Source organism: Danio rerio, chromosome 5, assembly GCF_052040795.2.
Source record: "Danio rerio strain M-AB ecotype USA chromosome 5, GRCz13ab, whole genome shotgun sequence".
NCBI lineage: Eukaryota > Metazoa > Chordata > Actinopteri > Cypriniformes > Danionidae > Danio > Danio rerio.
This window is the reverse complement of record NC_141025.1, coordinates 56,789,424-56,800,396: the sequence shown is the minus strand read 5'-3', so window position 1 is coordinate 56,800,396 and position 10,973 is coordinate 56,789,424. Positions and strand designations below refer to the sequence as shown.

The window sequence follows — 10,973 nt, the reverse complement described above, 5'->3', positions numbered from 1 at the left end:
GATTTGTTTGGCCCAGACAAAAATTTTAATTATACAGTACATATTGGTTCACGGGCGAGGCAGTGGCGCAATAGGTAGTGCTGTCGCATCACAGCAAGAAGGTTGCTGGGTCGCTGGTTCGAGCTTCGACTCAGTTGGCGTTTCTGTGTGGAGTTTGCATGTTCTCCCTGCCGGTTTCCTCCGGGTGCTCCGGTTTCCATCACATTCCAAAGACATGCGCTACAGGTGAATTGGGTAGGCTAAATTGTCCGTAGTGTATGAGTGTGTGTGTGAATGCGTGTGTGGATGTTTCCCAGAAATTGGTTGCGGCTGGAAGGGTATCCGCTGTGTAAAAAAAAAACTTGCTGGATAAGTTGGCGGTTCATTCCGCTGTGGCGACCCCAGATTAATAAAGGGACTAAGCCGACAAGATAATGAATGAATGAATATTGGTTCACAGTATTGAGGTTTAATTTTAACACTGACCCTAAATATACTTTAAGATACTTCATTTCATTACATATTTTGTGACAGCAAACAATCGAAAAAATTATGAGGTATCAATGGGCTAAATATTATTTTTGTGGATACGTGTGATGGTATTTGTTGTCAGTGGAGAACGAAGGGCCTATAATATGGAGTCAAAACAGTGCCAGGAATTAATCCATAACACAAAAACACATGCAGTGGCGCAGTGGGTATGGCACAATCGCCTAACAGCAAGAAGGTTGCTGGTTCGAGCCTCGGCTGGGTCAGTTGGCATTTCTGTGTGGAGTTTGCATGTTCTCCAGTGTTCGCGAGAGTTTCCTCTGGGTGCTCCGGTTTTCCCCACAACTCTAAAAATATGTGTGTTTGGATGTTTCCCAGTAATGTGTTGCAGATGAAAGAGTCAGTTTAGTTGGAAGCGAACAGAGACCCGTCTTGTTTTTTAAGCCTCCTGATCTGCTTTTTTGGTGAGCAACAAGATAGTAAATGGTTGCGTTCAACACATATTCTGATGATCTAGTAAGTAACAGAGAATACACTTTAAAGTTGGTTTCAATTTCATGTGCACAGTGCAAATCCACACTTTGGGAACAGTATTTGAGGCTAAGCATATCCCATCATTTACCACTTTTTGCAAACTTTATTCAAATTATTTTAAATAGAGGGAAATGGTGCACTTTAAGAGAAATTATTCAATGTTAAATTAATTAGATGTTACATAAAATATGGTAGTTGAACATGAATTGTTTAACATTTGTACTTCTGAGATTAGTTAGTTTTCCATTTGCAGCTTCTTTTCTCTTAATTAGAAGCAGAAGAAAATATTTATTATTATGGTTCATTTTTAACATTAAAGCTAAAGATACTAATCAGTCAAATAAATTAATTATGAATCACAGACTGTATCATTAAGAAACCCTTGATATTAGTGACATCTGTGGCTGTTAAGTGAACTGCAGTCAGCAAATTTCTCGTGCACACAATTATTAAGAGTATCGTAATTCAACCTATTTTTTAGACTTTGGTTAGAAGTAAAATAACTTTTATATGCTGGAGAGAAGGATATAGATGATGAATGTTACGTGAATGTAGGCTACTTATTTATTTCACTCAAACATGTTTACACAATAGCATCAGATTACACGGTGTTATTTAATTAATTATTTTAGGCAAATCAACAACAACAAAACAAATAATTGAACAAACAACCAACCAAACAAACAAACAAATAATAAAAAATAAAAAACTTTAATTCATGTGGTGCGTCATAAAAATGTCTGGCTCTCGGGAGCGTGCGCGTAAACGTCATTTTCCCGGCACGTAAGTCTCATTTGTGCAGTTTTGTTTACCTGTTTACATATTGGCAACAAAAAGGCGAACATACATTTAAATTCTTACCTATAGCTCATTTAAAATATCTAAACAATAAATGTAGATAAAGCTTTGTCATAAAATTGCGTTATAACACTGTTGTAGCTAACGTTAATCTAGTGCAGACTCAATCAAGTGACTGTTCAAACGGACCCAGTGCGAACACATCGCTGGAAGATGGAGCTAAAAACATCCGAAATGCTATGGTTGCTTCGCTTAAACAGGTAAGCGACATGCATTAATAAATAATTATTGAATGGCAGTATGTCCTGATAAACAATGCAACAACAACAAGAATCACTAAATACATTTTAACGTTTTCTAGTCTACAGCAAATACTATTAAAATCGTTACAAACCATCACATTTGAACCTTTAAATCAATAGGCTACATTTTAATTCTAGAATGATTTGGGAAACATTCAATTCTGACTGAATTATTTTACCATGCGTATAGAAGGCGACAAATTACCAGCAGATATTTCCTTAATTTTTATATAAACTCTCTACAATTTACATTATAACGATTAAAAACAAACACTTTCTAAAAAGGGCTGTGCTGTTTCTTGTTTGTTAGGTGATTTTTTAATCAACCATTTTTTTAGAGTGCAAATAAGGTGAGATACAAGAAATATGAAATGTTTCTGTGTATAGCTATATAAATTATATAAATAGATTTTTATTGTTTTGTCTTGAAAATTTCTGTAATTTCTACTAAAGTTAAAATATTTTTCAATTTTATTTTCGGCTTAGTCCCTTTATAAATCTGGGATCGCCGCTTGATCCGCCAATTTATCCAGCACATGTTTTACGCAGCGGATGCCCTTCCAGCTGCAACCCATCTCTGGGAAACATCCATGCACACACTCATTCACACTTTTACACTTCGGACAATTTAGCTTACCCAATTCACCTGTACCGCATCTTTGGACTGTGGGGTAAACCGGAGCTCCCGGAGGAATCCTACGAGAAGGCGGAGAAAACAAACTCCACACAGAAACGCCAACTGATCCAGCCAAGGCTCGAACCTGCGACCTTCTAGCTGTGAGGCAACTGTATTACCTACTGTACCACCATCAAATATAATATAATCTAATATAATATAATGTAATATATTATAAAGTAGTGTACAGTAATTTAAAGCATAATATAACAATTGGTTAAAATAAAATGTTTTCAGACATTTTTGTTTTTGTTTAGACAACAAAACAATACAGTGCTATAACTTGAGAAGCAAAAATGTAGCAATATTTTGGTTGGAATAGCAAATAAATGTTTTAAAAAATATTTCATTTTCTTAAAACAATTTAATAAATAAATGACAATAAATTTGAATATTTTTATTTTAAATTTGTAAGAAATGGCATCCTTTGAGCTTTAGTATACTGAAACACTCAGACACCTAGTAAACACACACACACACACACACACACACACACACACACACACACACACACACACACACACACACACACGCACTGGCATGCATACAAATGTTTACTCAGATATTGTATATATAAAAATTAATTTCAAGTATTACTATGATTATCATGACATGGTGTACACACATTTGTGTGCTGCTGCATATAGGCAAATTCTGCACCACATATTGAACACAATAAAAATTCTGGGAACTGGAAGCTGATGATCTCAGGAAACAGAATTCATAGAGGAATGTCTTCACCCTTATCAGCAGCTCTCATGTTTAAGAAAGAAGAAGAGTCACTGTGTCAAACTCATACATGTGGCAAACTGCATTGTAAAGCATATTAACATTTACTGATACTTTATGTTGCAAGGTTGAAAAGAAATGAAGGATTTTTCTGAGTATAGTGGATTTATCTGTTTTAAATTTCTAAATTGCAGTTTTAATGCAGTTTTAATTCACTAATTAAATTTTAATTTACTTTTTAAACAGAGAAGCTCATCTGGCAATTGCTCTGGGATGAACATAAATGTTTTCTTTATGTAGGGCAGCACAGTGGTGCAGCGGGTAGCACAATCGCCTCACCGCAAGGAGGTTGCTGGTTCAAGCCCTGGCTGGGTCAGTTTGGCATTTCTGTGTGGAGTTTGTATGTCTTCCCCATGTTGGCGTGGGTTTCCTCCAGATGCTCTGGTTTTCCTCACAAAGACATGTGCTATAGGTAAGTTGGGTAGGCTAAATTGTCTGTAGTTTATTTGTGTGAATGAGTGTGTATGGATGTTTCCGAGAGATGGGTTGCAGATGGAAGATGGTCCCTGTGTAAAACATATGCTGGACGAGTTGGCAGTTAGTGGTGACCCCAGATTAATAAAGGGACTAAGCCGAAAAGAAAATGAATGAATGAAAATTCTTAATATGTAAATATGTATGTATTTTTTATGTATGTAAATATTCTATAATTCCCTTTGTTATGTACTGTAGGGCATTTATTTTCTGACTGCCATTGTTTAAAGCACCTTGACGCTGCATTTATTATATTTCAGTTTGGATATTCAAACCACTGGGCACCACAGAAGTCCACAATGGCAGAAAAAACCTGTAAAGTTTTTTCAAAGTCCTCAAAAATCATAATTTTCTTTCAACTAATGAAAGAAAGAAAGAAAGAAAGAAAGAAAGAAAGACAGAAAGAAAGAAAGAAAGAAAGAAAGAAAGAACATCTCGCATTACATAGTGGGTGAGTAAATTATCAGTAGTTTTTTGTTCCAATCCTTTAGGGTTGTGGATAGAAAGTTTCTATCAGCACACGACTAACAGAAGGACCTAGAAAAGTCATTGATTGTACTGTATGTAGTGAGATTGATCAAATGAGTTTCTTGTGGGGAAGTGTGCGCTCCAGCGAGGGCCGGACTCCTGATGTTTGTTCTGTAATGACTGCGTGTGGCAGCTGTGCTGAGGGGAGGATTCTCATCCCGCTTGCTGATAGCCGATCAAAGCAGATCACACCGTCTCTCTCTGTCAGTTACTATCCTTAGGCCCCGCCGGCCCTCCTCTGCTGATCAGAAATGCACGACAGGCCTCTTCATCTTGTATGAGCATGCGATCAATTTATAATTAGGTCTGTAGTGATTAATGAATTCCCAATAAAGCACCCTCTGCTCTGATGAATGTATGCAGGCCATCCCACCTAAACTGCTGTCCAAACAAGCATGGCTCACTGTTTCATCTCATTAGAGCTGGATGTCCTGGTAAACGGGGGCTGAGGTCTGATTATTTAGGGTCAGGAGTTACTTTTTTTGCTGTCTATAAATGCAGATCGGTGATTGGGTTTGTTTTGTGCGAGTGCTGAGAAGAAAAGTAATGAAATGTAAATGCGCTCTCTCTGTGTTTATCATTACACAAAAATATTTAGTTTTTAATCCATTTTAAACCTAAAATTGTTAACCAATCTTCAATTTTAGCTTGTTCAGTATTATATTTAGAATTTAACAGTTTCATTAAAACTTGTCTGAGTGACCATTCGACATACTGTGTAAGAAATTCAGGTTCGTTTTAAGTGCTGGTGGAGAAATACTTTCTTATTGTTGAGTGTAATAGCGTTTATTTGCCATTTGGAGGAGCCCTTGTCAAACGGTTCTCTTTTTCATCATCCATCACACTGTTTATAGAACAAATATTTCACATAAATAGTATGCACAGTAAACAAATGTGCACTGTCTCATGTTTTTGTTTGGATAAACAGAGCTTAGTTTTGCACTACCAAAAACTGATGATTTTTAAGCCTTTGAGAGCAGTAATTATCAATGTGAAATAATTAGAAAATGTAATATTGTGGGCAAACAAAAATTCAGAGGAAATATTTGAAACTTTGATTAATTAAAATAAAATATGTTGGGGATATTGTGAGAAAAAAGAAAAGGTGACGGAGTAGCAAAAATAGTTGAGTTGTTTATGAGTCTTTTATGAGTTGAAATGATGGTAAACCATCTATATAAAAAAGAGAAAAGGTGGTGTAATAAAACATTCATTCATTCATTTTCTTTTCGGGTTAGTACCTTTATTAATCTGGGGTCGCCACAGTGGAATGAACCGCTAAATTATCCAGCACATGTTTTAAGCAGCAGATGCCCTTCCAGCTGCAACCCATCTTTGGAAAACATCCATACACACTCATTCACACTCATGCACTATGGACAATTCCCCTATACCGCATGTCTTTGGACTCTAGGGGAAACCGGAGCACCCAGAGGAATCCCACGCAAACACAGGGAGAACATGCAAACTCCACACAGAAACGCCACATAGCCAACTGACCCTGCCGGGGCTCAAACCAGGGACCTTCTTCCTGTTAGGCGACGGCACTACCTACTGCGCCACTGCACTGCCTGTAATAAAACATTAAAATGTAAATGTAAGAAATATACATTTAATTAAAAAAAAGATCAATGAGAATTTATAAGATATTTGTGAGTAAAAACAATGGAAACATTTGTCAATCAAAAATAATGTAAAGTTCACTTTATAATATTTTTTGTCTATTTTTGTAGTTTAGTCTGGCATAAAGTTTACCGTAATTACCAATTAAATGTATACAGGATTATGCAGAAATATATAATGTTTATAGAAGTAATATTTCACAGAAATAGTATGCACAATAAACAAATGAGCAGAGTTGTTTTTATGTCTAAATAAACAGAGGTTGGTTTTGCACCAACAAAAACTGATTTATGATTTTAAACCTCTGAGAGCAGTAATTATCCAAGTGAAATAATTGGAAAATGTATTATTGTGAGCAAACACAAATTCTGAAGAAATATTTGAAATTTTGATTTATTAAAATAAAATATGTTTGGACATTGTGAGTCTTGTGTGAAAAAAAAGAAAAGGTGGCAGAGTAGCAAAAATAGTTGAGTTGTTTATGAGTCTTTTGTGAGTTGAAATGACTGTAAACCATTTATACAAAAAGATAAAAGGTGGTGTAATAAACAGATAGAATGTATAAAATTACGAAATGAAATATGACATTAAAATGTAAATCTAAAAAATATACATTTACTTAAAAAAAGATTACAACGATTATTTATTGGACAATGTCATGTTTATGGGCGAAAACAATGTAAACATTTGTCAATCAAAAAATAATGTGATGTTCACATTATAACAGTTTGTCTATTTTTGTAGTTTAGTCTGATTTATAACGAACTGTAATTACCAATTAAATGTGTACAGGAATATATAATGTTTATAGGACAAAGATTTCACATAAATAGTATGCACAGCACAGTAAACAAATGAGTTGTGTTTATGTCCAGGTAAACAGAGCTTAGTTTTGCACCACCAAAAACGGATTTATGATTTCAAGCCTCTGACAGCAGTAATTATCAATGTGAAATAATTAGAAAATGTAGTTCTGTGGGCAAACAAAATTTCTAAAGAAATATTTGAAATTATTAATTGATTAATTAAAATAAAATATGTGGTGAGTCTTTTTAAAAATGTATCTAAACAGATAAATGGTGGAGGAATAGCAAAAATAATTCAACTGATTATGAGTCTTTTGTGAGCTAAAATGACAGTAAACCATATAAGAAGATAAAAGGTGGTGTAATAAAACAGATAAAAGTAATAAAATTACTAATGAAATGAAATATGACATTAAAATGTAAGAAATCTAAACATATATTTAATAAAAAGGAAACTGAGAATTTATTAGACAATGTCATATTTGTGGCCAAAAACAATTGAAACATTTGTCAATCAAAAATAATGTAAAGTTCCCTTTATAAAACGTTTGGTCTATTTTTGCAGTTTATTCCGATATAAAATGAACTTATTCATTTTTTTCATTATTTTCTTTTGACTTAGCCGCTTTAATCATCAGGGGTCACCACAGCGGAATGAACCACCACTTTTCCAGCATAGGTTTTACACAGCAGATGCCCTTCCAGCGGGGGCTGGAAGCAGTGACCTTCTTGCTGTGAGGCGACAGTGCTAACCACTGAGCCACAGTATAAAACAAATGGTAATTACCAATTAAATGTATACAGGATTACACATTAAATAGCAAATTAAATAAATTTACATTAGCGAGAGCCTATGGTAGTGTTTAATTTTATTTATATTATGATTTCATGTATTTTTCATGCTACTACAAGCGGAGCTTAACAAAAACACACATCCTCCATTTGCAATGCACTGATATTCAAGCAAGAATATACCCCCCCCCCCCATCTAAATTTTGTCCCAGTGCACGTCTGCACTATTCAACAGGACCACCGTCATTCTGCTCTCCCAGATTCTGCCTCCCACTTTATCTTCCATTAATGGGCTCCAATCAGATTGCGTATGAATAATCAATGGATAGTCAACAGCCGGAATGAACTCTCCTGAAGCTGAGCATGAATCTTGCTAATGGCACACATCCCCGGGATTTAATTAGGAATAATGCTCCGCTTGGGTGTACAGACCATCACATGGTTTGTTTGCTGCCGAATGTGAAAGGTAAACACGGAGGGGACGAAAAAAACAGAGTAGTGTCATTTCCCTGAGGTGAGCGCTGGCCAATCTGAGGGAAACAACTGCTCGTGCTTAATGCCCGGTACATTAGTCTTCTTAAACACCTGGTCATGGCCATTTGGAAATGTTCATTAAGCACTGGTGCAGAGTGAATAGGTGCAATAGTTCACTCCTGCTTAATTGAATGAATGAGCTCCACTGTTGACTCTAAGAGCACTTCAGTGTTAAACATTAGGCCAAGTGCTAAAAGCCAAACCCACAATTATCTGTTTGGATTGGACATGAGAAAAGTGTACGAATACTGTGTCATCGCCAGGCAAGAAGGAGACTTGACGATATGAAAATGAACATAATTGAATATTGTGGAAATCTGCTGCATGCTCATTAGGACTTGTTTATATAGTGTAGAATGATCATTATTATTATTATTAACAGTAGGTGGAAAATAAACTATAATGATTATAATTATCTACATGATGTAGTCAGCGGCAAAACGATTAGCCCTAGCTCCTGTAAAATTTGTATTCTTTTTAAAAAATGTCCCAAGTGATGTTTAACAGAGCAAGGAAATGTTCACAGTATTTCCTATCATGTTTGTTTCTTTTGGACGAAGTTTTATTTGTTTAAGTTTGGCTTTTAAGTTTTGAAACTCTATTTTAAGAACAATAATATTTGAACCCTTAATATTTTTTTCTAAACACACTTACGCCTTTAAATTGCACTTTAAGCTAAATATTAGTATCTTGCAAAATAACTAAAAATATTATATACTGTCATCATGGGAAAGAAGACTTTAGTTAATAAAACTTTTGTGCTTGAAAATGTGTTGAAAAAAAATCATCTGTCCAATTAACAGCACTTGGGAAATATTTCAAATATAAATTAAAAGAATAACTAATCATTTTTAATTTTTGGCTAAACTGTACTGGTAAATGATTTGCAATGAATGCATTTAAATGAATATAATAGGATATAATGGGAACGGAAGTTATTACAGTTTATGTAATGTATTATTATTATTATTATTATTATTTATTATTATTATTATTATTATTATTATTATTATTATTAGAAACATCTTATAGAACTTATAATAAAATTAGAGATCCTAATGAGAAACTAATAATAATTTGCAAATAGATCTGTTGAACAAATAGTTTTGTTGAACATTATAAAAGGAAGTATATAAGTCCTTATTAAAGCAAATTTATCTAATTGAATTGTGTGTTTAATTATCATATTATTCTTTAGGGCTGCATGATATTGGGAAAATCTAACATTGCAATATTTTGTTAGACTGCGATGTAGGGCTGTGCGATTTGGGGAAAATGTCTAACAGCGTTTTTTATAACAGATATCATGATTGCGATTTGATTTGCGATTGAATTTTGTAGTTAAGCTCCAGCTCAAAAAAGCTGTGGCAACAATTCTGTGACAGCTCTTAAAAATGACCTGTTTTTGTTTGGTGTCTGACTTTGAAACAAAAAATTCCCATATTACTGATGTCCTGTTTTTCTTTTATGCTAATTTGTTTATTAATGCTTCTGACACAGCAGACCCTATTATCCTAATTGTTCGCACTTTCCTGTTTGTTATTTTATTTTATTTTTTTGATTGTGAGCGTTTCGCATAGTTTGGTTGCGCATTTCTGATTGGGCAGAACGAAAGTGTGCTCACTCAATTGGCTAGTCTGGCTATCACACACAGACGATTTGCTCTAGGCGGGGTAAATTAATTTATATATATTTTTATATATATATCATAGCCTCTTGCGATTAGCTAATTACAACATTTCAAATTGCGATTCATTCATTCATTTTCTTTTCGGCTTAGTCCCTTTAATAATCTGGGGGTTGCCACACCAGAATGAACTGCCAACTTATCCAGCACATGTTTTATGCAGCGGATGCCCTTCCAGTTTAAATTGCGATTGCGATTGCGATTCAATTTCCATTAATCGCACAGCCCTACTGCGATGTATATTGCAATATGAATACAATTTCTGTGTAATTGTTGGGACTGGGATGATTCTATTGGTGTGTGCGTCTACATAAAATGTAATAAACAAAGTAAAAGCAAAGATAATAAAATAAAGAAAAAGTTACAATTGTAATATCATTTTATCATTTTCGAATCTTACAGGATTTCGTTATTAACGGTACAATACTAATAGTCATAGGCCTATAATTACATGCAAATGATGCATTATAATCCTCAACAATGCACTCTAAAAAAAATTCCGTAAAAAAACGGTAAAATGTACTGGCAGCTCATTACACAAATATTTTACCGTAAATTAAAAACGGAAAACTTCTGTTAATTGACTGTGTTCACATTAAAAAAACTACAAAATATCCGTTTTTTGACGGTTAAACTACTGTAAAATAACGAAACATTTTATAGTAACTTAAGGGTTTTCTATATAAAAAAACGGTTATTTTCTGTGTTTTTAAGGGTATACCAACAGTAAAAAAGCGGAAATATTTTGTGTTTTAATAGTATACCTATTGTAAAAAAACAGACAGATTCTGTGTTTTAATAGTATACCTACTGTAAAAAAACAGACAGATTCTGTGTTTTAATAGTATACCTACTGTAAAAAAACAGACAGATTCTGTGTTTTAATAGTATACCTACTGTAAAAAGAGGACTTTTTTGTTTTTTCAATAGTATATATACACAGTGAAAAAATGAACAGATTC

The 10,973-nt window shown here is 34.2% G+C and overlaps 1 protein-coding gene across 3 annotated transcripts in view; it reads left to right on the top strand.

Annotated features, from left to right (window-relative positions):
* The first annotated feature begins 1,778 nt into the window (after positions 1-1,778).
* Positions 1,779-10,973, top strand: part of otpb (orthopedia homeobox b) — a 122,152-nt gene continuing 112,957 nt past the window's right edge. The window contains exons 1-3 of one of the 3 annotated variants that reach the window (XM_087251224.1): positions 1,779-2,060; positions 3,808-3,979; positions 4,302-4,492. The gene's annotated coding sequence lies outside the window, so the exon portion shown is untranslated. The remainder of the gene's footprint in view (positions 2,061-3,807; positions 3,980-4,301; positions 4,493-10,973) is intronic. The other 2 variants (XM_087251225.1, XM_087251227.1) reach the window with 2 other exon arrangements.